This window comes from Marmota flaviventris, chromosome 13 (genome assembly GCF_047511675.1).
Source record: "Marmota flaviventris isolate mMarFla1 chromosome 13, mMarFla1.hap1, whole genome shotgun sequence".
Taxonomy (NCBI): domain Eukaryota; kingdom Metazoa; phylum Chordata; class Mammalia; order Rodentia; family Sciuridae; genus Marmota; species Marmota flaviventris.
This window is the reverse complement of record NC_092510.1, coordinates 18,484,710-18,511,038: the sequence shown is the minus strand read 5'-3', so window position 1 is coordinate 18,511,038 and position 26,329 is coordinate 18,484,710. Positions and strand designations below refer to the sequence as shown.

General features: G+C 37.5%; 1 pseudogene; it reads right to left on the bottom strand.

The window, feature by feature from the left end:
* Positions 1–24,930: 24,930 nt before the first annotated feature.
* LOC114083897 (iron-sulfur cluster assembly 2 homolog, mitochondrial pseudogene) lies at positions 24,931–25,408 on the bottom strand (annotated as a pseudogene).
* Between the last annotated feature and the right edge of the window lie 921 nt (positions 25,409–26,329).

Sequence of the window (26,329 nt, the reverse complement as noted above, 5' to 3'; positions counted from 1 at the left end):
CATTCATATGGATACAGAAAGGATCCACAATAGCCACAATAATGTTGAAAAATAAGGAATCAAGTTGGAAGAGTCACACTTCTCAATTTTATAACTTACTACAAACCTCCAGCAACATTTTTTTTTTTTTGAGGGGGACCAGGGATTGAGCCCAATAGTGCTTAGCCACAGAGCCACATCCCTAGCCCTTTTTAAATATATTTTATTAGAGACAGGGTCACACTAAGTTGCTTAGAGCCTCAATAAGTTGCTGAGGCTGGCTTTGAACTCATAATCCTCCTGCCTCAGCCTCCCCAAGACACTGGGATTTCAGGTATGTGCCACCATACCAGGCTAAATCCACAGCAATCTTGACCATGTTGTACTGACATAAAGGAAAACAGAGATCATTAAAGAATAATTGGTAATCTAGAAATAACTCCTCACCAAAAAATTCCCTGGCCATTTCACACTAATGTGTGGTTCTCAGTGGCTTATATAGAGGTGTCTCAGGAAGCCCACTGAGCAGCTGTGTCCCTTTGTGGAGCAGCTACCTTGTCTTTACCTGTCCTGCTTCTTGGCCTCAGTTTACTTCTTCCTCACTTTGGCTGCCTTGCTCCAACTAAATTGAGTCTTAGTAGAGCATTAGTACTTAAACATGTTCCACCTTCTGTTTTCTAAAAATATGGGCTACGACAAGAATGTCAGTGTTCATCCAGCTATCAGTAAAGTAGCATTCTAGTTCCAATTCTTTTCCTGTTGATTATAGGTGTGTCTTCTTCGAGCTGCAGGAATAGTAGAATTTGAGACTCAAACCTCATCTTGAACTTCTAACCCATTATCTATACTTCTTTCCTCTGATGACAAGAATATTTCACAGGGATTTCTGGTTTACTGTTTATTTAAAAAATCATTTTGTGTGCATTTCTACTTTGGGGGATACCTTTAATATTTTATGGAGGAAACCAATTCACTTAACTCACCAATTTACTTAATTCACTAAACATTTTGTGCAACCTATAGTGCAAATATATTTAAAATTAGATAAAGTCTAGTTTCTATCTTCTTGGAAATCTCAATTAATTGGTGAAAATAGATATACTTCAACCCAAATGGACTGAGGCATTGTTTAGTGGAAAAATAAATATGAAAGAATGAGCATATGGGATTAATTCCAAGTGGTAAAATAGATTTATAGAGTAGTTTCTATTTGGTTAAGCATTGCAAATGCATATGAATGCAAAAGATACAATTAGTGGAGATGGGCAATATAGACATAGAATGAATAAATATAGTAGAGAAGAAACTCTAGAGTGGAATCAAGGAGAGACATAGGATTTGTGTATGTGTTATGGGGCAAAGGTCAGATTTAAGATAGTGAATGAATATTAGAAAATCCAACATCTACATCATGGAGAGCCGTGACTTCCAGGCTGGGGATTTGGAATTAATTAGGATGAATTTACAAAACATTGAGATGTTTAAAAAAGGTGGTGATGTGATGTCTGGTATCTCAGCTTTATAAAGGTAATCCATTGTGTGAAGAATGGAGAGGGAAGAGTCTGCAGATGAAAACAATGGAGACCCAAAGGCAGCGATTATTCAGGTGACATGAATTTACCTCAGTTCAGGGCTAATGCCAAGGTATGAGTTAACACAAGGAGAAATAAGAATATTTTAAAAATTAGTTTGAATTTGGGCAAGAGAGGTAGAAATTCGATTAGCGAAAATTTTGGCTGAATTAATTAGATAGTGGTCTTAATTCAATCTCATTGTGAGGAAGCTAAGATACATTTGACTCCAATGACTATCCTGTTGATCTACTTTGCAGTATTTGTTACTCTGCATTTGTTCTGTCCTCCAAGAAGCCTCATTACATTATAGGAGGGTGACACCCCAGAAATCTGCTGTTAAGAATTTTGTGGGGGTAGGTCTGGGGGAATGAATTCAGGGGCACTCAACCACTGAGCTGCATCCCCAGCCCTATTTTGTATTTTATTTAGAGACAGGGTCTCACTGTGTTGCTTGCCTTGCTTTTACTGAGGCTGGCTTTGAACCAGCGATCCTCCTGCCTCAGACTTCTGAACCACGAGGATTACAGGTGTGCACCACCATACCCAACAAGAAGTTTTAAAAGTATTTTGAGTTGCTTTTTCTTCCCTTCATGGCTAAGAATTTATCTATCTATCTAGCTAGTCATATGTATATCTTTTTTGAAGCTTATAGTTCTCCTAAATATTTTTGTAGCCCTTTCTCCAAAGAAACCTCCTTTTCTAGAAATAATTCACTTTAATTTTATTATAGAATTAAAAAAATTATACAAATATAAACAGAATTGAACAATGTTCCCTGAATAATTGGTTATCTAGTTTGTAAAACTACCTACTTATGGCCAATTTTTGAAGCAAATCCTAGACATAAATCATCACGTTCCATTAGGGATGATTTTTATATGTGGCTTTAAAAGATAATAACTCTTTGAAATATATGTAAAATACAGAAACAGCTAAAATTACCAAGTTTCTTAAAATAATCAAACATTCAGTGTTTAAATGCCTTATTTGTTATAATTTTAATAGTCTGTTTTATTCAAGATCCAAATAAGGTCCACACATTGTGATTAGATATCTTTTAAATTACTTTTAAATCTATGAACTTCCCTTCTATATCACTGTTTTCTTCTTTCCTTGTAAGCAAATAGAAAACATGCCATCCTTTAGAATCTGCTCCCTGTGTGGATCTTGTGAAATACTGCTCTATGCTATCACCTTGTATGCCTGACAATCCTATGTATGTCTTCCAATTTGGTACTTGAACTCACAGCAGTAACTTCCTTAAGGGGTGATTTTGCCCCCAGATCTCCTTTTCCCATGAGTAATTTGGCAATGCCAGGAGACATTTTTGGTTTTCATAACATGAAAATTTTATATGTATCCAGTAAATAGAGGCCAGAGATGCTGCTAAATATCTGAGAATATAAGGAAAAATTGTGGGAACATCTATAAGCGAATAATTATCTGGCCTCGAAAGTGTTGAGGTTGAGAGATCATGATCCAGAGGCTTCATCTGATTCAGCTCCACATTTTGGGGCAAGATTACTGTAGTGGTGTTGTTTATTCTGGTTGTTAGTGACAGAAGTGATTCTGGATGGAGTCACCACCTAGAATCCCTAATTCATTAGGAGTTTCAAAAGGGTAATATTCTTATTGTAGCATTCCTTCTTCATTTGTTAGCTGGAAAACTCTTATAAAGAGAAACTTCCCCTCATCTACTCTTTGATTAACCAGAAAGATGATTTAAAGTATTAAGGTCTATTAAATATCTAGCGAGTGGGTCAAATTCAGCCAGAAGGCTGCATATGTTTTCTTTTGAAGCACTTAGACTCAGATCCAAAGTGGAACGATGTACACAATGTCAAGATTAATTGGTTAGAATACACAAGCCTTTCCTTTTTGTCTTCCTAGACAATCTATTAGAATATTTCTACTGAGATTTTTTTTCCCTTAGTAACTTTATCTGTATTTAAAGTTAATGAGCTTTTTCAATTAAGGCTACAGATATTTAGCCTTTGGATAGTATTTGGATGAATCAGGGTGTATCTAATTACACTGGGTAAATTCTTAAGAGGCTGAGGAGATTCTTTATTCAGAACAAGCACATATTAAGTTAGAGTCACGTAGTGGACATTGGTCCAACCTGTGTAGAAATCAAATTTGCAAAAGGAGCCTCCAGATGTAGCTGAGAGTTTGAGAAATATATGCAACAGAAAGCATAGAAATTATTCTTTTTGACCAAAATATGGTGACTGTAGAACTAGAAGACAAAAGAGAGGTATTCTATGAGTTGAGTGCTCACAAAGCAGCCCTGGTGTGTTTCTTGAGGGGTGGGGGGCTCTCATTCACTGACTTATCCTTGGCCTAACTTAAGGCATAGTTAGAATCAGATGTTCTAGTGAAGTCAGGAATTTGTTCCAGAATGAGGTTTTTCAAAGGTTTGGCTAGGACTGAGTTTCCTCCTTGTGCCTTTCACTGTGGCTGGGATGGTTGAATACTATGATTGACCAGACCTGCAGCTTGTGGCCACTTCTAGAGCCATCAATATCTTCAGCTAAAAAAAAAAAAAATAAAATATATATATATATATATATATATATATATACACACACATATACACACACACACATATATATACACACACATATATATCTTCAGCTCCTCCAGAACCATGTGGACTGAGAGGGGAAGAGGCCCCAACCCAGTGCTCCAGGCAGTCAGGTAAAACAGATGTCCTCTGTGCTTAGGTTTGTTGACTCCTGACTCCACCACGTCTTTCTGTCTACTTCATTTTTATTTGTCTTTATCAATCTCCTTTATGAAGAGTATCAGAAAAAAAAAAGGTGCTCAACAAAATCACTAGTTTTTTTCCTGAAGATTTGGGCCTGCATCTTTTAGCTTGCCAATCATCTCCTACACTTTAACTTCAGTAAATTAGCCTTCAGGCAGTGACAGTTGTTGAAATTACAATTGTGTGATTCTTCTCTGAGAATTTCAGTCATGACTGGATCTCTCTTTCAAGAAGATTGATCTATTTCAATAATTACAGCATATCATTTAGGACAAAGGGGGTGGGGGTGTCTTTCTGTTTGTGTGTGTGCATGCATGTGTGTTTCATTAAATATTAGAGGAGAAATTTAAACTTCCTTTCTATCTAAAAGGGAACTGCAGGAAATTCTTGACTTTTGTATTTTATCAATGGTATTATTTTAATTATTTTCATTAGTGGGGATATTAGAGAAGATATTTCTAGCAGCTAAAAGAAAATAGAAAACAAAGCAATTGGAGGCATGAATTAATCTGTGGTGTGGGTGGGGGGAGGGCAGGTGGAGGGGATTTTAAGATTTTAAAATATTTTGCCTAAATCATCAAGCATTTACTAAAGTTTCCCTGGGGATAGAAATCAGGATTCATATGATAAGAAAAGCTTACAGAAATATATCTTTGTTTAGGGGTAGGGATATAGTTCAGTGGTGGAGCACTTGTCTAGCATCCATGAGGCCTGGTGTTCAATCCCCAGTGCTATAAAATAAATAAATCAGTAAAATACAGGGTCTTATTGATCATATATGATGCTGCCTGTGAAAACCTGTCATATGTGAGTTAGTTTGCCTTCCCTCTAAACGGTCTTGAGAATTTAGGGCAGGATCTGGGAACATTATTCCTTCATGCCGTTTCTCAAGCTGTGCACACACAAGTGTATAATTCTCAAATACTGCAGGACATAATCAAGTGAGGACACAGTTAACTGGGAGGAATAGTTATCAATTTTCTGTGCATTCAAAGCTTTGTATTTTAAATTAATTCTGTAATATGCCCCTATATCCAACAGAGGAAATGTTACAATACATATCCTGGAGTGTGTGGGAATTAAATTGATTACATGTGCTAAACACAGAAGAGTATATAAAGGAAAATTATATATTTAAATGACTAAGATGATACTTTACTCAACTTATTGAGTGGGCACTCAATGGATGGTAACTATTATTATCGTATTAAAACCATATAAAAATAAAAATATACTTTAGTTTTTGAATGTCTCCAAATAAAGTTATCCCACAATTTTCCCAGTAATAAATCATTAAGCTGTCCGATCTTCACTACTAGTTTTAGCTTTTGCCACTGGCTTGAAATTCCTTATTCTTATGTTAATTTCCTTAGGGTAACAATGAACAGCTTACTAACTTTAATGGAAACACCCTTTATACCTGTGATGATCATTAACTAATCATACTTTAAGTGTTCTGAACTCGGCATCATTCATAAATATTATTTCTGAGTCTTGTTTATGGAAGCTTCTCTCACATTTTTCATATGCTGCCTTGACTGAAAAGTCACAGTTAAGTTTAGAAAGATTTACTTCCAGTTCAGTGTACTGGAAGGATTTTTTCGCTGTTAGTGTGATTCCATCTCTTTGTCTCCTCACAGGGAGAGAACATCAGTGACTTGAGTTACACATGACACCCTTGTAGAAAAATGCAAGTATAAGATGTGTGTTGTAGTAGATGGTATTATGTATAGCCTGCATCCTTCTAGTACAAATAGTGCTACTCATTCCCCAGCTGCTGGGAGTATGGCTGCTAATGACTTACAACCAAGTAAGGCCCTAGGCTCTTTACTGAAAGGGGCAAAGTTTTGCTCTCTTCCTTGGGGTCACTCGTTCAGGAACATCTCTGACGAATCATCCCCACTTCAACATTCCTGGGGGTCAGTCCAAGTCTCTGCTGGAACCGCATCGTAGTTCAACTTGTCTTAATGCCCAGTCCTGCTTTCCTTCCTGCCTTTCATGTGTTGTTACCAAGAGCATTCCTCAATAAACGTCTTACATTCAAATCTCCATCCTAAAGTCTGTTTCCAGGGCTCCCAACCTCCAAAAGTTGGTGCCAGCAGTGTTCCTGAGAAGCAGAAGAAAATGAGATTTTGGAGCTGGATCTGTGTCCGTCTGGCTGGCAATTCGAACCTGTCACTGGGGATAGGTGCAATACTGGGATATGGTAACAAGAGAATGTTTAAAGCTTTCAAAAGCGGTAAACTGGAAGGGATGCTATGGAAGGAAATGCACTGGCATCGGATAAGTTAAATGTGTGGTAGAGAGAAAAGGTAGTTCTTATAAGAGCTAAGAAATTGGATGGCTGTTGCTCGGCAATCAATGAATTGGAAAAATATAATAAATTCCTGTGGCTGGTTAATCACAAATTTAAGTCTAAATGTGAAAACCAGAGGGCTTCTTTGGCAGCATATAAAGAGACTCACATTTCCTGCAACTAGAGGACAGAAAAAGCTGAAGACCAGGCCCAAGTACTTCACTGACCTTTTTCTTATAAGTTTCCCCAGGAAAAGAGATGAACCAGAATCCTGGTAAAGCTGACCCCAAATAGAGCAAATTTTATTATGTGAAACAAAGAACTTAGGTGATGAAGAGGTGGCATTCTCCATAGTGAGGTTTGGCCCCTTCAAGGACCCTCACTGTTTAGCCACCTGGAACGGTCCTGCTGATGGCTTTAGCCAAGGCCCTTCTCCAGAATTGCTAGAAGCAAACAGGAATTACTTCACCCAGATTTATGCCTTTTCCCAGAGAGTGGTTCCTGAAAGTGTAGAAAGACAAGTTTTGTGACTGCCCCAACAGACAAATGAACAGACAAGAACAAGAACAACAACGACAAAACAAAATCAAAGAAGCTCCCTCTTGGATTAAGTATGGAAAGTGTCATCTGGAGGGCCACTTTTCTTTGAATAGGTTACATCATTCTGTTCTGTCCTGGATGCCATATTTTCATAGAGGCATAAACAAGTAATGAAAGTGTATAAGCATAATTCTGACCAGAGCTTTTAAAAGCTATTTTAAAACAATGGAACTCTTTTTTCCCCCCAGAGCAATTTCTATTGTCCAGAGTACTCACATATGAGAAGGCTGAGAATGGAGTTGCTCTAGCTGAAGATTTCCTTCCCCCTCCTTATAGTAGTTCAGAAATTTAGGTCCTCCCCTTCTTCTCTCCCTCCCTTACTCTAATTTTAAAGTGGCTTCTGGTACAAGTTGTAGGAATCCCTTGGGCTCCTCAGAACAATATTTTGCAAGTCAATGGTCAAAAGAATACATGGTAAGGGGGACTGGGGTTGTGGCTCAGTGGCAGAGTACTTGCCTAGCACATGTCAGGCATTGGGTTCCATCCTCAGCACCACATAAAAATAAATAAAATAAAGGAATTGTGTTCATCTACAATTAAAAAAATAAAAAGAAAAAAAAGAGAATACATGGTAAGGGTGCTATGGAGTGACTGAAACACTGGTTGGGGTATTGAAATTAGTGATTGATTTCTCTAGTTTTTGAATGTGTACTAGTCTTTTTTATCTTCTTGGCTTTTTACTCTCTACATACCAATTCTTACTCAGCATCTCTTTGGCGACCCTTTAATCTTTTAGTATCTTGGAATGACTAAAATTTTGTTTCTGACATCTCCATTTCAACAAAAATAATGATAATGCTAACCAAATTTGCTACCTATTCTTTGGTTCATTTTGAATTTAAATAGATATCATAAATATCCATGGCAGTTGCTAATGAAAATGTGATATCAATTTCTGTCAGAGATCTCACTTTTTATAAATGATCAGTTTGGGTATAGACTGGTTAAGTAACTTGTCTCTCACATAATTCAATGACAGAGCTGGGTGGGAATATAAATCTTATTCTCTCAATCAAAATTTTCTAGCGTACCATTTTGATTCCCATAGAAAATGAATTTGAGACTCTGAGCAATGCTTCTCCACCCCATTATATAAATAATAACAAAGTAAAGGTAATCTTGAAAAGAAAAAACAAGACTCAGACGTAAGTCCTCACCATCTACTCTCTTCCATTTGAGTAGTACTCTTTTGTATGAACATTCTGGAAAATGAGTATACAACCCACATGGGCTGTTCAGAGATTTTGTAGGGACAGAAAAAACATAAATTCTTGCCCTTCTCCTGAGATTTGGAGGGAGGGAGTAGGTTGGGTTGGCTATAGGAAAGCCTAATAGCCATAAATTCCTGAAATCTTATTTCCAAGATGGTAAACAATGATGAAAGTATGGCAGTGTTGAAACCAAAGGATCAAGCCTGGTCTCAGTAAAGGAGGGGAGAAGAAGGGAGAGCTTTGGTTCTACAGCAGAGGAGGACTAACTCTGATCCAGTCTTGTTCCTTAGGAGGGTTGGTGTGAACAAAGAGTAGAGTGTACAATGGACTTGTGCAACTGGGGCTCAGGCTACTGATGAATGGATTCTCTTCAATGAGCCAGACATTGGGAAAGTCTTCCCCTGAGGACTTCAAAATGCACAGAAGAGGTCTCCAATCAGGTCTTCTTGCTAAGGCCCAATGCCAAGAGTTTGCAGCCACATCTTAAGAACAACCTAGAGGTCCCCACCAGAAGCTCTTTAGTTTTTGGCCATTTCTAATCAGCACTGCCCCCAAAGCAACATGAGTTCCCACAGCCTACTTTTTCCACTGGAGAGAATAGAGCTCCATAGTTTCCAATGGGCTTTACCTAAGATCGCCCCAATTCCATGGACAGCTCGTTCTCCACTGATACTGGCTCACAAGGCATTTGTCATTGGAAATCTTTGCACCTCTACAATTCTGGAGCATCTTCATATTCTGCGTGGATAGTTGGCTTCCCCCATTTTGCTGAGTAATCCCCATGGTTAAGTATTACAGGAGAGCAAACATCACCTTGATCGCTTTTAAAACATATGGGATAACTTCCCCTCAGCCACTCTCCTTGGATATGATTAGAAAAGACTATGTTCTATTCCGCAACCAGCAACCTTCAGCCACTGGAAGCACATGGAGAGATGACTGAAGTGGACCCTAACCCTCCCTCTCTCACTTACTGGGAAACATTTGGAAATCTCTGATCATGTAATGGGAGAACATGGAGGATTTGGTGGACTATCCCAGACTACATGACATGCTTGGCCAGGCGAACCGGGTCTGAATATGTGATTTACATCCTAAGCCATAAAAATGGAATACTTTAGCTAGACTTGCATTCTATCTCTTCACTGACTTCACATCCTAAATATTTCCCATATTGTTACATGTTTTTTTTTTTTTGTATTTGTTTATTGAATGGTCACCATAATTACTATTTGATTCAAACATGATGATTCCCTTAAGAGATGTGCAAAAATATGTTAAACATTCATTGATTGCTGGACATTTCGGTTTTTTCCAAGGTTTCGTGATTATAAATAACGTTGCAAAAACACGACCACTGCTTCTTTTCTTATTTTAAGTCATTTCCTTAGTGTGCATTCCCAGGAGTGTGATGACTGAATCAAAGTGTAAACATTTCAGTTGAACAAGTCCAAAGGGGAAGAACTCATTCTATATGCTTGGAAAGTAAACTGTGATTCTGGAAAATACCAAGTCACTTGGGCTAAATCTTTGCACCACCATTTGCTTTAATAGAAAAGGAAAGTAAACTTTCCTTGTCTCTAACCAAATCCTGTGAATTAATATCAGCTACACAGGCCCTGCCAACAGGCTGGCCAAACAGACTTTAACTGCAGGCCTGTGATACAGCACAACAGAAATTATCTCGCCCTTGGGTTCAGTACAACATCCAATTGCATTATCATTTTCCCAGTAAATAGCGCTTACCATCCCTAACTACAGCTGTGTGAAACCAACAGTGTCCACTTGGCAATGAATCACATACCAGAGTGTTACTCAATTATTATCCAGAAATAAAAACTAAATCATTTCTCCTGGCTAACTGAGTGTAAGGTACTTTTTATTTACCAACGGGTAAATTCACTCCCCCTGAGCAAGCTTTGGCTCTCTCCATAGTTTTCTGATAAGGGAGGGTATTTTGGTGGCCACCAAATATAAGTGTGTACTCACAAAACCCTCTCTCCCAATGCCCTGTTCCCCTGGTGCTGGCATTCAGAATGTATTCCTGGAGCATCACCTCAAGGCACATTCCATGCTCACTTTACCATCTCCCTAAGGGAAGCATATTTCACAATAGTTACACTACAGTGATATTTGTTTCACTTCAAGAAAAATTTATTGAGTGTGTATGCTGCAAGGCATATGGAAAGAATATGGGTTTGAGAATCATGCCGACTTGCTGTGTATCCAAAGAAATTTACGTAATTTTTCTAAATTCCAATGTCTTCATCTATTAAATGAAATGAACGATTCCTCCTTCACAAAGTAATGGTGAGGCATCAATAATAAAAATGAGAAAAGTGCCCTGTATACAATAGGCACTTGATAAATGCTAATTCTTTTTTCATGGGGTCTAAAATGAAAGACGTGGTTCATTCCCCGAGAGTCCACAGAATGGCAGACTAGTGCAGACAGAGTTCTGGGGCCAGGCTGCGACAAATACCACCATAGGGAAACAAGGTTTGGAGGTCAAGGCCAAGGGAAGAGATGTGTAAATCATGGCCTAGATAAGAGGGTGATGCAAAAGAGTGAAAAGAAGCCCCAGCTTTTACCAAGAACCCTAACTTCTTTAAGAGCAAGTTTCCTCATTTGGAATGAAAAGGTGAGCTAATATTACCTCCTTATAGAGTTTACCCAAAAATATAAAAAGGGGATCATGTATGGGATTCTTTCTGTAACATAACATCCTGTGCACATGTTATATTTTTTTTAATAATGATAATTCAAAATTAACTATCTGGGAACCTCTATGAAGTGGTGGGATATGAAAGAGACCTTATAGAATGAGTTGGGTGGTGACCATATTTTAGAATTGGCTGAGGGCTCAGCTTAATGAAAGATTCATGGAAAAGAAAATGAACCCTGAGGTGAGTGATTTAAATGGAAATAATAGTTCAACGTGAGTTAGGTCCACATGGGAAAGACTTTGGATGGATGGCTAACTGAGCACATATTTGCAGTTTATTTGACATCATGGGAAGCTCTTGAAGTTTTTAAAATCAGAAATAACATCACTTTAATTTCATAAATAAATTTTAGAAAATAATCCTCACAAGTAGTATAGGGAGTATAGATGCGAATTCTCACAGAAGAATAGGAAATTTTAGAAGAATTTTACTTTACTCATCCCAGAATCATCAATTCAATTAGAGATTAGTTTTCACTCATACCAGGGTAGCCTAAATAATGTATGCACCCTAATCTCCAGAATGTGTGAATATGTTACCACATACATATAACAGGTACAGTACGGTGGTACACTCTTGTAATCCCAATGGCTCCTGAGGCGGAAGCAGGAGGATCACAAGTTCAAGTCAGCCTCAGCAACTTAGCAAGACTCTATCTCAAAATAAATAAATAAATATTAAAAAAAAAAAAAAGAACTGGGTATGTGGCTCAGTGGTTAGGTGCCCCAGGTTCAATTTCTGGTGTATGTATATATACATATATATATATATATATATATATTATATATATATAATATATATATAATATATATAATATATATATATAATATACATATATGTATATATATAATATATATATATACATATATATATTATATATATACATATATATATAATATATATATATACATATATACATATATATATATAAGCAGGGGTAAATTGCTAGTGTAATTAGGGTCTTAGGATGGAAATATTATCCTGTGGTAGCCAGGTGGGCCCAGTATAATCATGAAATACAGATAAGAGGAATACCTGAATGTGACAACCACAGAGAAGGAAGATGTTTTGTGGAAGTTGGAATAATGAGCCTTGAAGACTGGAGGGGACCATGAGTTCAGGAATGCAGAAGACCTGTAAAAGCCAGAAAGGGCAAGGGCATGCTTCACTCAAAAGTCTCCAGAAGGAACTTAGCCCAGCCCATACCTTGACTTTAGGACTTCTGACCTTCAGTATGTGAGATTTTTACATTTGTGTGTTGTAAGCCACTCAGTTTAGGGAAAGATAAGTATCAGCAATTGAAAGCTAATACATATCCTCATCCTCTGTTCTCTGTTGTTTTCAGTTTACCATTCTCAATCTCTGTCCTTATCCACAAAGCACTTGCATCATAAATAAATTAAAACACCAAAACTTTTCTCCTGGAATCTCTTTGGAAATGCAATCAAAATCGTTGAGCCAAACATTTTAGATCCTATAAATAAATAAGGCTTATATTCAATGCTTAAAAATATCCAAGATCTGTTTGCAAATGGTCCTTCCAAGTACTTGGTTTGGCGCATCAACTGGACAATATTTGTAATTGTGTAGTCACTGAATTCTCCATTGCAATGTAATCTTTACTTAGGGCTAGAAAAATTCCAGGACAAGGTATTAAATTTCAAATGTTGGTATTTCTGAACACTCCCACCTTTCCTATGTAATATGTCCATTTCTAAGTTTTGGGTTTTTGTTGTGGTTACTCCGTGTTTAAGGAGACCTTGTACAGCATAGAATTTTGAGGGAAACATATCACTAACTTAAGCACAGTTAAAGTTGTAAGTAACTAGAAAGGGAAAAAAATGTATCACAAACTAAGGTGCTTTAAGAACTTACCAGAGGGGCTGGGGATGTGGCTCAAGTGGTAGCGCGCTCACCTGGCATGCGTGCGGCCCGGGTTCGATCCTCAGCACCACATACAAACAAAGATATTGTGTCCATCGAAAAATAAATTAATTAATTAAAAAAAAAAAAAACTTACCAGAATTCCTTTGTGGCCATTCTTTTGCATTCTATCCCCTATGACTTCAGCCAGAAAACATTAAAATGAGTTCCTTATACCATGCATGGTTTGCAGGTGAGGGTTGTCTGAGCTTTAATTTGCTGTTTGATTCGCCCCAGGATTTTCAGGTGTTGCACGAGGGAGTAAAGTACAGAACGTACCTCGGTTCTTGGTTGTCAGCCATTGGACGATGGCCATAGTATTATTAAACCATCCAAGTACACTGGGTCTCAACCACAAAATTTAATTTTCCCTACTGCAGGGACTAATCAACTACCAGAGACTTCAAGACCTAAAGAGACTGTTTTTATCTGCAAAAAAATTTCCCCCTTCAGACTGAAGTGGAGCTAATTTTAGTTTTGTCTATCCTCAGGGTTAACAAACATTGATAGAAATTCAGCATGATGAGAAACAGATAAGAGGTGGAATTTATATGAATACAATCTGTGTCATAAATTAAAGAAAGATGAAAACTCCAAGTTCCTTGGTGACACCTTAGTAAATAATGTTTAAGGATTCCACCATGGGCAGTCCCACTGAACTAGTTAACTTCCTATATTTTTACAAACTGTAGCTACCAGAGACATCTCCATTCTTTTGTGTTGTTCCCATAAGAATTCCTCTTTTTTTTTTTTTTGCCCATTTCCTTTTTAAAAAATATTTATTTTTAATTTTAGGTGGACACAATATCTTTATTTTATTTTTATGTGGTGTTGAGGATCGAACCCAGTGCCTCACGCATGCCAGGTGAGCACGCTACTGTGAACCACATCCCCAGCCCACCCATTTCCTTTTTGATGGCACCTCTTCATTCTCCACTCTTATTATATCCCGCTTCTCGCCCAGTACCAGAGTTTGGAATTGGTGATATTGAAGCAGAAAGATGCTAAGAGCCAAGTATATGATGCATGGCATTTTTGGTCGAAAGGTGACGCCAGCTAGCCATTGAGATGATATGATTATGTTAAGATTTGCATTCATATGGATATTGGACTCCTGCTGTTCACCTAGGTCGGCTAGGGACTCCTGGAGAGTTCCCATTGGTTGGGGAAGTACAGTAGGAGGGAGTTCCGGGGGAGGAGCTGTCTCTGCGGGTCTGGGAGGAGGCCGCGTGGGTGGAAAAAATCTTCCTGGGTGCCTACCGGACATTGGCGGCAGTTTCAAAAAATAATAAAGTTTGTTCCTGCTTGAGTGGCTGGTGATTTTGTGCCCAGCCAGACTGCGGCAGAAAGGGAAGAAATTCACAGGCACTCAATGTCTGTGACACCAGTTCCAGGCTCTTTATAGACCTCTTTTGTAACAGAGAAGAGTGATTTCCAAAGTTTTGGGGCCACTGGTTTTCAGGTGCCTATTACCAGCAACCAAATACTTCTAAGTGATACTCTAAGCATCCTTTTAAATAATCAAGAATTTTAATAACAAGGAGGAGCTGGTAACTATCCTTAAACCTTTCAAGTATTAAAATTTTTTAAAATTTAAAATTGTTTTAATATCTGAGAACATAAAAATTGCATATATAAAATGATGGAATACTTCTCAAATCTACATGTCATATTTATGAAGAGGCTGATTCTAGTATATGTGCTGCCGAGACAAATACCCAACTGTTGTCTTTAAAACTATTTAAAATAAGACAGACCCCCAAAAGAAAGAAGTAGAATCCATGGTTTTGACCACCTAAAGATAGCAGGCTACTGAAGCAAGAGATGCCACATGGCATTGATTGTACCTGGGTTGATGCAATCAACATGGAATAATAAAGCAGAATGGGCTGACTCTTGAGGTGGAAAAACTTTTGATTATGTGGATTACATGATCAGAAGCAGCAAATCCGAATGGCTCTGAGCCAAGTGACAATTGCAGGAAGGGCACTGTATCTCTTTCAGATACTTAAGGATGAGCTCACTGAGACATCAAAGAAGTAAGTTTCAACTATGGCAAAGGATTGATTAGATTGCTTTAGGACACAAGTTGTTTGGCATAACACTAGAGTTTGGGGGTAAATTCCAAGTACTTATACAGGTGACCCAAGACTTACAGCTGCTTAATTTGTAACTATTGTTCAGGAAACAATTATAATATAAGTGAAGGGTACAGTCAACATTGTATGCCAGAGATCTCCTGGGAAGCATGGGATTTGGGAGACCAGCTTGAAGACCAACCATGATTTTTGATCATTTCTATTGGAGCATGTAATCAAAGTTCTATAAATCAACTTAAAATCTAGTTTTTCAAAACAACATGCTTTTTGCAATGCTAAACTTATTCAGAGAAATCACAATAGTGCTTTATTTAATGCAGATATTTTATATACCCCTCCAAATGGAGTGGGAAGTTTATTCTGACTGAAGACTACTTGTCAGGTTTTAAAAAATCGGATAAAGGACTTTTGTACTACCTAAAAAGGCCTGGGTTTCACAGTAAAAGTATAAATATTTGACTTAAAGACAAAATGGTAACAAGAAACTATATTATTCCTTTTGTACCTTAATGGGTGTCTGTCCTCGATTCATCTTCCTTCCTCATTTGAAAAAATGCCTCTTGTTGGGTGGCAGTGTGCTCAGTTCTAAGAGGTGGCTTCTCATGTAAATCATGAATAACCCTATTCGCTTGCCTCTTATTGATCATATAAGCCCGATATAAGAGCCAGTTCCGGCCAATGAGGTATAAGAAGAATTGTACGGAAAGTCTTTTATTCTTTCTGCCATCACTTCCCATATCCCCTTCTGTTTGAGATGTGGTTTCACAAAGCTGCGATGATTGGTGTATCTGCAGTGATTTTGAGGTCATCAGGGGAAATCTAAACTCCTCATTGGAAATGTATAGAGAAGAAACTTTGAAAGAAAGGGTTATTTATAAATATCATTAACTTCCATGTACAACCTAGGAATTATCTACTCTGGCCTTCTCATTCTGGAAATAATAAATGTTTTACGTTTTATGTGTAAGTGACTTGTTGAGTATTTTGGACCTGCAGCCAAAAGCAGACTTAATGGCAAACTCAATGGACTCTTTCCTTCTGGGTGCTTTATCATGGAACTCAAGACATTCAGAAAACTTTAGAAAACAGATTTAAGGTCCTTGGACCAAAGAAGCAGGATGATTACCTAAAAGATTTTTTTTTTCCTTGCGGGAAATGCTGGGAAGGGTTTGAACCAGAGCAATATTTCCCTTGTAAAATTTAACCCAAAACACAGGAAAAGGAATAGCTGGGTTTAAGATCTTTCCAAGATGAATTAATTCTATTGCACTTTTATATTTTGGAAGTTAAAAGAATTGAGAGGTCAGAATTCCTGCAAAAGTGTAGGATGCACCAAGCAACATTCTATTTAATGTTCTTAACTGTTCTCATTTGCTATTTCTGCAATCTCTGGTAAGTTTCCTGTGTTCCTGGAAATTGGGACATCTTAATTTTACTTAATAAAAGAGACATAGTCTCAATTACCTTCCAAAGGGAGAAAAATACTAGGAAGACCACTGTGTGTCTCCCAGCTGTAAAATTAATTTATGTTACCTTTCACCATAAGAAGTGTTTCTTAGACAATTCCTGGGAAAAAGGAGAGGGTGAGGAGGAGGAAGAAAGGGTGGAGAAGAGGAGTGTCAGAGGGGGAATAGAATGAAATAATGGGCCTTTTAAATTCACCAGTCTGGTGATAAAGGTTGTACTACACACATGTTAAATTTATCAAAAGGAGGCAGGACAGCTCACATGACTAAGAGCAAAAGCAATTTTGAAGGGCTCTTTCAAAGTGATTGCTGTTGAGCCTTCACAGGAAACATTAGCTTTAAAAGAAAGATGGAAACAGAAGGAAGTTCCTCCCAAAGAAAACAATTACAAGTATTCTTAATTGCCTGGAAATAATTTGTCATGTGAAATTGGCCCATGCACCATACATTTATATAAACGGTTTAGAGGCAACATTGTTGTAGTACTGCATATTTTCTTTGCACATAGTGTTCTGATAACACGTTCAAGACAAGGGATCTGACTTTCACTTTTCTCTCTCTTCTCCTCCCTTCTCCACAGTGTCTTCTGCTTTTGGGGCCTGGGGAGGGACGGAGGGGAGGAAGAGCAGGCATAAAATAACTACAAGAGTCAGTGACTGCTCCTCAATGTATTTTATTATTTCAGGAATTCATTCAAAGCTGGGCTGCAATTACATTTAAAACAGGAGAATAATGGGCTATTGACATGTATATGGTTTTAGAAATATAAGGCCTCATTTTCTCAGCTGGAATTTCCCCTACAATGTGCATTTGCATTACATTAGAGGTGCTCTTTTGGTAAAAGAGGATCACATGTATTCAGACATTTTGACATTATCTGGGTCAGAGGGAACATTTAAAAGCAGTAGTCCACAAGCACCAAAGCTGTGTTACAGACAAGCATCTCAGTGCATTAGGAAAGAGGCAGGCCAGCCCCGTGTGTCTCCCTGCATTGACCATGTTTTATGACATACCTGCCTAACCCAGACATTAATCTACTGAAGATGGATTGGCCTGGTTATGGTCCTCCACGAACCTTCAGTGGCGTGTACATTACCTAAATTGAAATCTGCACTTTTTCATGCCATGTGTGGTTTGATGTGATGGTCCAAGGAATGTTGGGTGCATTAGAATTGGTTTTTATGTGGAGAGAATCTCCCCTCCTATTTACCTTTCAGCAGAGCAGCTGCAGGCTTTCCTTCTCAGTTGACAACGAAGGCATTCTTCTCCACTGCTTACCCCAAGAGTAGCTACCCTGGCCGGCTCCGAACTGCATGTTCCTGGTTAGGGATGTAAGTAACTCAGTGCCTTTCCTGTTCCCAGAAGTGCCAAAGACATAATGAAAAAGGAATGCAGAAGTTTTCACCTGTTGTAATTGTCTAATAAAGCCCTGTACAATGAATTCTTTGTCATCTTCCCAGAAGAGGTCAGTTGTAAGTGTCAGCGATTACAGAGCCCTTTATGTGAATAGAAAGACCTGTATAATTGGCGTGATACTACAAGTAAAATCTCATCGAAGTTGCATAAGATGTCTGTAATTTTCTAATCCCCCACGTCCTAGTTCCCCAGACATGACACTCTTTATTTACACTGCACTTAACATTTCTTTCCTGAATGAGCCGGAAAGTAGACTTGTACTGGCCCCTCTATAATTCGTGGCATAAGGGGTGGGGGACCGGGAATTCAGAAACAGTGAATCCTTGTGAAACTGCCATCCCTGAATTTTACTGTATTTTGCAGGATAAAACTGAAAGAGTAAACAGATACCATAGAGGTTCAGTTCATAGCCTTTATAGATGGACAACCTGATTTCAAATCTTACTTCTCCATCTATTAGAGATGTGTGACCTTTGAACTTAATTTTTTTTCACCAGTTGGTGTGGGTATGAAGATTAAGCAGCATTCTATAACCATTCATTTTTTTTTCAACAGGTACTTCTGAAACACTTTCAAATCCTAAGCACTCTGTGTTTCTAGAAATTGGGGATAGCAATGTTATGTGTTGCTTTCATGAAGCCTAAAGTGCTTCATCCAGGAAAGCATTTAGCATGCAGCCCTTGGTACATAGTAAACACACCATAAATCTGCTATTATTATCCTACTTACTGTAATAAAAGTATGCAGTCAGATTTCTATACTTCCTTTTGTACACATTCCATACTATCATCTGAAAGAGCAACAGAAGGGTTATTTTAAACAATGATATTGACACACTCCACAAAAGCAACTACTCACACTCTCAGGACAGATACTCTGTATAGTCTTTAGGTCTCTGTTTTTAGTTCAAGGTTATTGAGAACCAACTGCATGGCAGACACTCTTGTATTGGGTGAGTCTGGAAAAAGAGTCTTTGGCTCTTTCCAATTAGAAAGTCTTTTTGTTATCCATAATGTTCCTGGAATAGTTTCAAAAAAGAAGTGATATTTCTCCTTGGTATAAATGCTCTCCATATTTTGATTCATGAAAGACCTATTCAATATTAGTGATAAAATGTGCCAATGTGGAGATTCAATCAAACAATTTTAATTTTGTACAATGAATCTTCCTGCCATAGAGCTGAGTTCACTTGTTTAATAAAGTTGCTTAAAATGAAAATAACATTGCTTGCCAGGGTTTCTAGAACTGTGTTGTAAATGGTTGCAGCATAAATAAGGAGCCTATGGCAAATAGGTGGTCAAGAACTAAAGGAAAATGGGTTGATGGAGATGGGCAGGAAAGCTATACACCTGCTGGAGTGCTACCTGGCTTGAGCCAATTTCATTTTCCTCCCTATTTCTTAGACAATAAGTTTCCTTGATAATGGCAAAAACCTAACCAATTTAGACAACTGGAGAGATAGTTTCTGTTCCCGGCAATTGACTCCAAAGGGTAAGTGAGGAGCTTCAGGCTCTTTGAATAATACAAACTCTGTTCAGAGTAATTCCTTAGAATTTGTCTCACTGGCCTTAGGAAGGATTTGCAGAAAGCATTGAACATTTCAATGGAGACATTCAATTATTCACGCCTTTGAAGTGCTCTACTGAGAGCACAGAGAAACACTGTACACCTCTACCAGGAAATACCCTGAAAAGGTCAATCTACTCAATGAGTATGATTTATTTCCTAGACTTGGGAATAATGGCGGTTAAGCAAGACTTCAGAGTTGATAAATCTACTGACTAAATCATGAAATGTTTTTTAAAGTTCTGATAAAAAAAAAATCTTGGTAGAAGTGAGCTCACATTTAGACAATTTCAAGTTTAAAGGCAGTTCTTTGTTGTTTTTCCCCAGGAAAATTATGAAGTCTTTCACCTGTTTTCCTTTGATACCTCTCTATTGTTTCTGGGAGTATTTGAGGGATAAAGTGTCTAGAGGGGTATCCCATTTCATAAAGCATCTTTGGAGAAGTGAAACCATCACATGGATGCAGGAAACGTGTAGTTTTGCTTCTAAATGGGTACTAAAATAGAATCATCTTTTGATACCACTGGAGCTTTTAGTTTCCAGTTCCTTCATGGGCACCTGAAAGCATTAACAAGCACAAAAGTTCCTGCCAATGATACTTACTTAGATCATTTCCCCTTGCCTCACATTTTCCCTCCCCCTTATTGTCCCACCCAACCATATGGCATCGGAGACCCAAAGACAAATAGAGGAAATAATTAACTTTCTAATTCAGAGTGCTGGAACTGTATCTTTACATCACACCATTTGCAAAAGTAAATTCTCAATGGATTAAAAATGTAAAAATAAAAAATGTAAAAGTAAAAATTGTATTAGAAGAAAAATGAGCATAATTTTATGACCTAAGAGGTAAAGATCCTCTTTTAAAAAAATCTAAAAACCAAAACAAAAATCTTTAAGAAAAATAGGCATAATTATGATATCAAATTTTCAAGACAAGAAAGAGACTGGGAAAAATATTTTCCAATATTTATACCACTCTCAAAAATTATTTAGAATAGATGAATATATTCATTAAAAACAAAAGATAAAATTCAAAGTGAGTCCAGGGCATTCTGTCATATCTCAAAGTAAATAAAACTATGGTGGCAAGACTAAGAGACAGTGAAACCAACCAGGAAGAGCTCCCAGTGGCTAAAGATGGAACATTTTGAGCCATAACATAAATAACATAGTACTATGTTATAACCTGAAGTATTATAAAAAATGCATGAGTATGTGCTGATATACCTGACTGAGAAAATAAATAAAAAGGGAAGAAAAGGCAAATAGTTCTTGCAAAAGAATTCCAACTACTTCCAAAGGTGCCACCCCGTTAGAAGGGGAACTTATGACCCGGCTCCTGCCCACCTTCCTCCCCTCTCCTATTGTGTGGTTGAATTCAATGACTTGTTTCCAAAGAATAAAATGTGGAAAGAGGAGAAAAATAACTTTATGGTGAAAAACCCATAAGCACTACCTTGGTCACATGATCAAATTTAACCGTAGCAGTCAAGAGTCCATTGATATTATGTACACCCTGGTAGGATGTGATGAGGAGGCTCGTCATCTCTGTGAAACAAATAACACAAGTCTTTTTGGAGGAAAAAATATCAGATACTCATGTTGAGCGCCATTAACAAAGTACCTGACCAATACTTCTAAACTGTCAAAGTCATATAAAGCAGGGAAATAATGAGATACTATCACAGGACACAACAGTCTCAAGAGGTAGAGATGGTGACCAAATTCAACCTGGACTAGAATACAAAGCTATGGGAGTGAAATAACGAGTAAATACCAAATAACATCTAGAAGTTAATGAATAGTGTCATGCCAGTGTTGGTTTCTTAGTTGATACATGCAGCACAGTGATGTAAGATGTCAACAATAGGAGAAGCAGGTGCAAGGGACAAAGGAACTGTCTGCACTACCTTTCCAACTTTTTCTATAGATCCCCAGTTATTCCAAAATAAAACATTTATTTAAAAGGAGGAATGGAGGAAGCAAAAGAAAAATAACCCTATTTTGGGCAAAAGAGCATAAACAGAAAATGGGTAAAGAGCATAAACAGAAACTTCACAAAACAGGAAACATAAATGCCCAATGGAAAGATACTCAACTTTATAATGATCAAGGAAATGCAAATCAAAACATATATGAGATCTTTAAAATTTGATATTAAGATGGGGAAAGTGAATATCTTAGTAAATGACTGGGGAATGTAAATTAGTGCTCGTAAAGCAATATACATTGGCATTTAAAACATATAAATGTCTAGAAATTCCACAACTTTATTGCCTATCTTTATAGTTCATAATGATCCTATGTATGAGTATTCATTGCAGCATCATTTCAAAGAGCAAACACTTGAAAATAATGCATCAATCAGTAGGAAGATCACTAAAAATTTATATTTATAACCTGGAAAACGGTTTCCATTAAAAAGAATCGGGTAGATTTACATACAATAATATATAGTATATAAAGTATATGTAAAGTATTTATAATTTATATGTATCATGATATAAATAATTTAATGGATAATGGATAGAGCCATGAAAAAAAATGGTTTAGTGAAGAGTTGATTTACAGAATGTCACCCTCTCACTGAGGTAACATACAGAATCACATGCAAAGTGGAAGGCTCTCTCCAAAAACCACACAAGTACGTACACTCTATGCCAAAGCTAAGGAAAAGATTTATAAGAATGAATATCAAAGTAAAAATGGTGTGTACAATGGATAGCAGACAAGGTGAAAATGTCATATGGGGATATAAGGAGAAGAGGGCAGTGATACTTTGAAAACAATACATCTTTATTTAAACATAAATACTTTTTTAAAAATTTTTTTTAATATTTATTTTTTTTTTTAGTTTTCGGCGGACACAACATCTTTGTTTATATGTGGTGCCCAGGATCCAACCTGAGCTGCACACATGCCAGGCGAGCGCGCTACCGCTTGAGCCACATCCCCAGCCCCTCATTTTTTTAAAATATTTATTTTTTAGTTGTAGTTGAACACAATACCTTTATTTTATTTATTTATTTTTATGTGGTGCTGAGGATTAAACCCAGGGCCTCACATTAAACCCAGGGCAAGCACTCTACTGCTGAGCCACCACCCTAGCCCTTATTTTCACTATTTTTAATAATGCATTTTCATATCAAATGACCTTAATTCCTACCTAGTCCAGAGATTCAAGTTTCCGCTATAACAAACTTTAAGTGAAAGATGGATTAAATCAACAACTCTCAGAATCAACCTGATTGTGGTTTCCCCCACATTAGTATTAAAAAGTTATCTGTTAGCTGGATACAGTGATTCACATCTGTAATCCTAGCAATTCAGGAGGCTGATGCAAGACAATCACAAGTTTGAGGCCACAGTGAAAATTTAGCAAGACTCTTAGCAACTTAACAAGACTTTCTCAAAATAAAAAATTAAAAGGACTGGGGATGTAGCTAAGTGGCAAAGTGCCTCCAGGTGCCAAAAAATTAAAAAAAATTATTTGTTATGATGGTGGTGCAAATTCTTTTTCAGTTTTCGGTCTTTACTATTCTGGGTCCCCTAGCATCATAATAGAATTATTTGAACCTCCATAACCCATTTAAAGGCAAACCTAAACAAATACTTTAAAATGCACTGGAATTTGTGGTTTAAAATCTTTTCATTTAGACACCCTCAAGTAGGATTGCCATGTTTAGCACATAAATGTTATGTATTGTAGACAAAGAGTAGACATACTTATACTACAAAGATTAAATGATATTAAAAAATTTGTTGTTCATCTGAAATTCAAATTTAACTAGGCAGTTTGCATTTCATTGGTAACCCACTCTTAAAAAAGACCTCTATTAAAGAAGTACTCTAGATTAGACAAAGAGAAATGAAGGGAATAGGAAAGATAGTAGAATGAATCAGACATTACTGTCCTATGTGCACATATGATTACACAACCAATGTAATTCTACATCATGTACAACCAGAAGAATGAGAAGTTAAATTCATATGTGTAATGTCAAAAATATACTCTACTATCATGTATAACTAACAAGAACAAATTTTAAAATATTTAAACAATAAAAAGACTTCTATTACTGGGCATGGTGGTGCATGCTTGTAATCCCAGCACCTTGGGAGGCTGAGGCAGGAAGATTGTAAGTTCAAAACCAGCCTCAGCAACTTACAGAGACCCTGTATCTAAAATATTAAAACAAACAAACAAACAAACAACAACAACAACAACAACAAAAACTGGGCATGTGGCTCAATGGTTAAGTGCCCCTGGGTTCAATCCCCAGTACTGGGAAAAAAACAAGAAGACCTCTATTAGCTACATAATGGAATTACACATTCAACTATGCATAAGAAAGACATTTTATACCATAAGGAAGATGAAGCAACATATCCTAATAGGATTCAATTACTAAATGGTCACAGATCTTGAAATGTCTGTATGAATACAGAGTATCAAGGCTATTTTTCAAGTTATTCAGGTACCAGAGTTTGTCCCAAGTTTTCTGGGGGATGGCTCTTGTTTTTTTTAAATCCTAGCAGATCTGTGAATATGACAATATCACATGGGAAGTAGTTAATGGGCTGCATAGAAAATAAGAAAATGTCAGTAGCACACTCATAAAGGGTGAAATGTGAAGCTAATTTGTAGCACATACCTGTAATCTCTGCTTCTTGGGAGGCTAAGGCAGGAGAATTGCAAGTTCAAGGTGAACCTGCATAACTCAGTGAGAAAAAAAATGTATATAAAAACCAAAAAGGGCTGGAGGTGTAGCTCAGCAGTAGAGCACTCCTGTTTTAAGCCCCAGAAGGTGGGTGGGGTGGGGGTGTGAAAGGGTGAAATGAAAAAGATAACAATTCATATGCCTTTCTCATCAGTTCTGAGCTAGTAATCAGTGTTCAAGTTACCCAATCTATAAAATTGATCCAAAACACTCTAAGGACTTTCTTTAAATTTAGGCTTTTATACATTGTTATACATATATGTTCAAACATTCTGGAGGCTAGAAAAGTAACTCCAATTTTGGAGGATTGGAGGCTCTATAGAGTACACTAGTAATTAAATATGAGGTAACAACATCTATAAGCTTGGCCTTAGCATTGTATAGGAGCTGGGGAGTAATTTAGGCCAAGTGTAAAAGCTTCACATTCTGAAAATAATAGTGGAAAAACACAACACTTCTGAATTAAGAAAAATAAAATTGAGAGAGGGACATGATTAGAAGGAAACTTCTAGAGTTCTACTAATCGCAGTTCCTCTGATTGGTACAACTGATGGCAATCTTTGGATCACTAGTCATCAAGTCAAAGTTTGACAGAGAAGGATGACCCACAGGAGCAGCCTTGCTCTGCTTGAGGATTGTTCAACACTTGAAATGAGCTTCGGATCAGTTCTTGGCTGAAGTCCACCTGGGCCCCCTTTACGAAGGCCAAGCTATCAGAATCAACCACAACTCTTGCCCCACCCTGTTCGAATACCCTGTCGTCGGGGTTGACAACTGTATCCAGTGAAAATTTATCCTGGAATCCCGAGCGTCCACCTCCCTCCACCTCCAGCCTGAGGAATTCTGACCCCTTCGGTGATTTCCAGAAGCCTCCGGACGCAGCTGTCTGTAAGGTGGATCTGCCCTTCGCTAGCCTCGGGGCTGGAAAATGACGCCTCCCAACCCGTCTGAAGTCCCGGACAGGATGCGGAGAGCCTGCCCCTCCGCCAGGGAATGACCGCTCTTAGGGCCGTGGCCGTTAGGGACAGGCCCCTGGCGGCCGCCATCTTCCCCCAACAAACTCCCTAAACATAAATACTTTAAGTAATAATCTAAATAACTATTTAAACAAAATAAACACAGAGGTTGCTCCGTAATAATGGTCTGTTCTTTGAACAGCCTCAGAAATTCAGTAGGTTTTGGACGGCTACAGAAATCAGAATGTTTAATAAATAATGCCAGATGATTCCAAGGTAGTGGGCCTATTAGATATTTCATTGGAGTAACAAAAAGACAGCAAGAAGTTTCGTGTTACTTTCTTTGAGCTGGCTATGACCAATTTTACATGTTCTACAGCCAATGGTAGGTTAGACCCAAGTTATGCTCTAATGACAAATAAGAAAGCGATTAAGGTAGATGGAAGATACAGATATCTTCAATGTGTGTAAAATTAGAAAGTGTGTCTGCTTACGAACAGGTCATCTTCCAATTATGGATCTACAGAACTAAACACTTACCTACTTAGTCACAAAGGGTAGGTCTCCACTTTTGTTTATGACAAAGCAGATGTGCTGTCTGCAGCCATATTCACCTGCATGACTAAGAAAAGAGCTATCCTAAGCATTCTTGAATTTATTAAAGAGAATTTATTCCAACCTTCCCTTGAAGAACAGCAAGGCAGGGACTTTAGAGAAGCCAAGAATGTTGTCCTAGTCATGCTCCTTCCACATGGAAAGAAACAGCTAAGATTAGAAAAGGACGGAACCCCTAACAATATAGACGCATATGAATAAAAACTATGATGTTATTCAAAGAAGCTGTACCTTTAAGAGGCAGTTCTATCATTCAAAGGCATCAATCCTTTAAATTTTTTCTTCATGCCATGTTTCTCCATATGTTATTAAAAATGAATTTTCATTTTTTATATATAACAGATTAATAGTCCTTATTATTTCACTTCTTTCTACATCCATGTCCTTTGTGGTCCTCAACCAGACTTG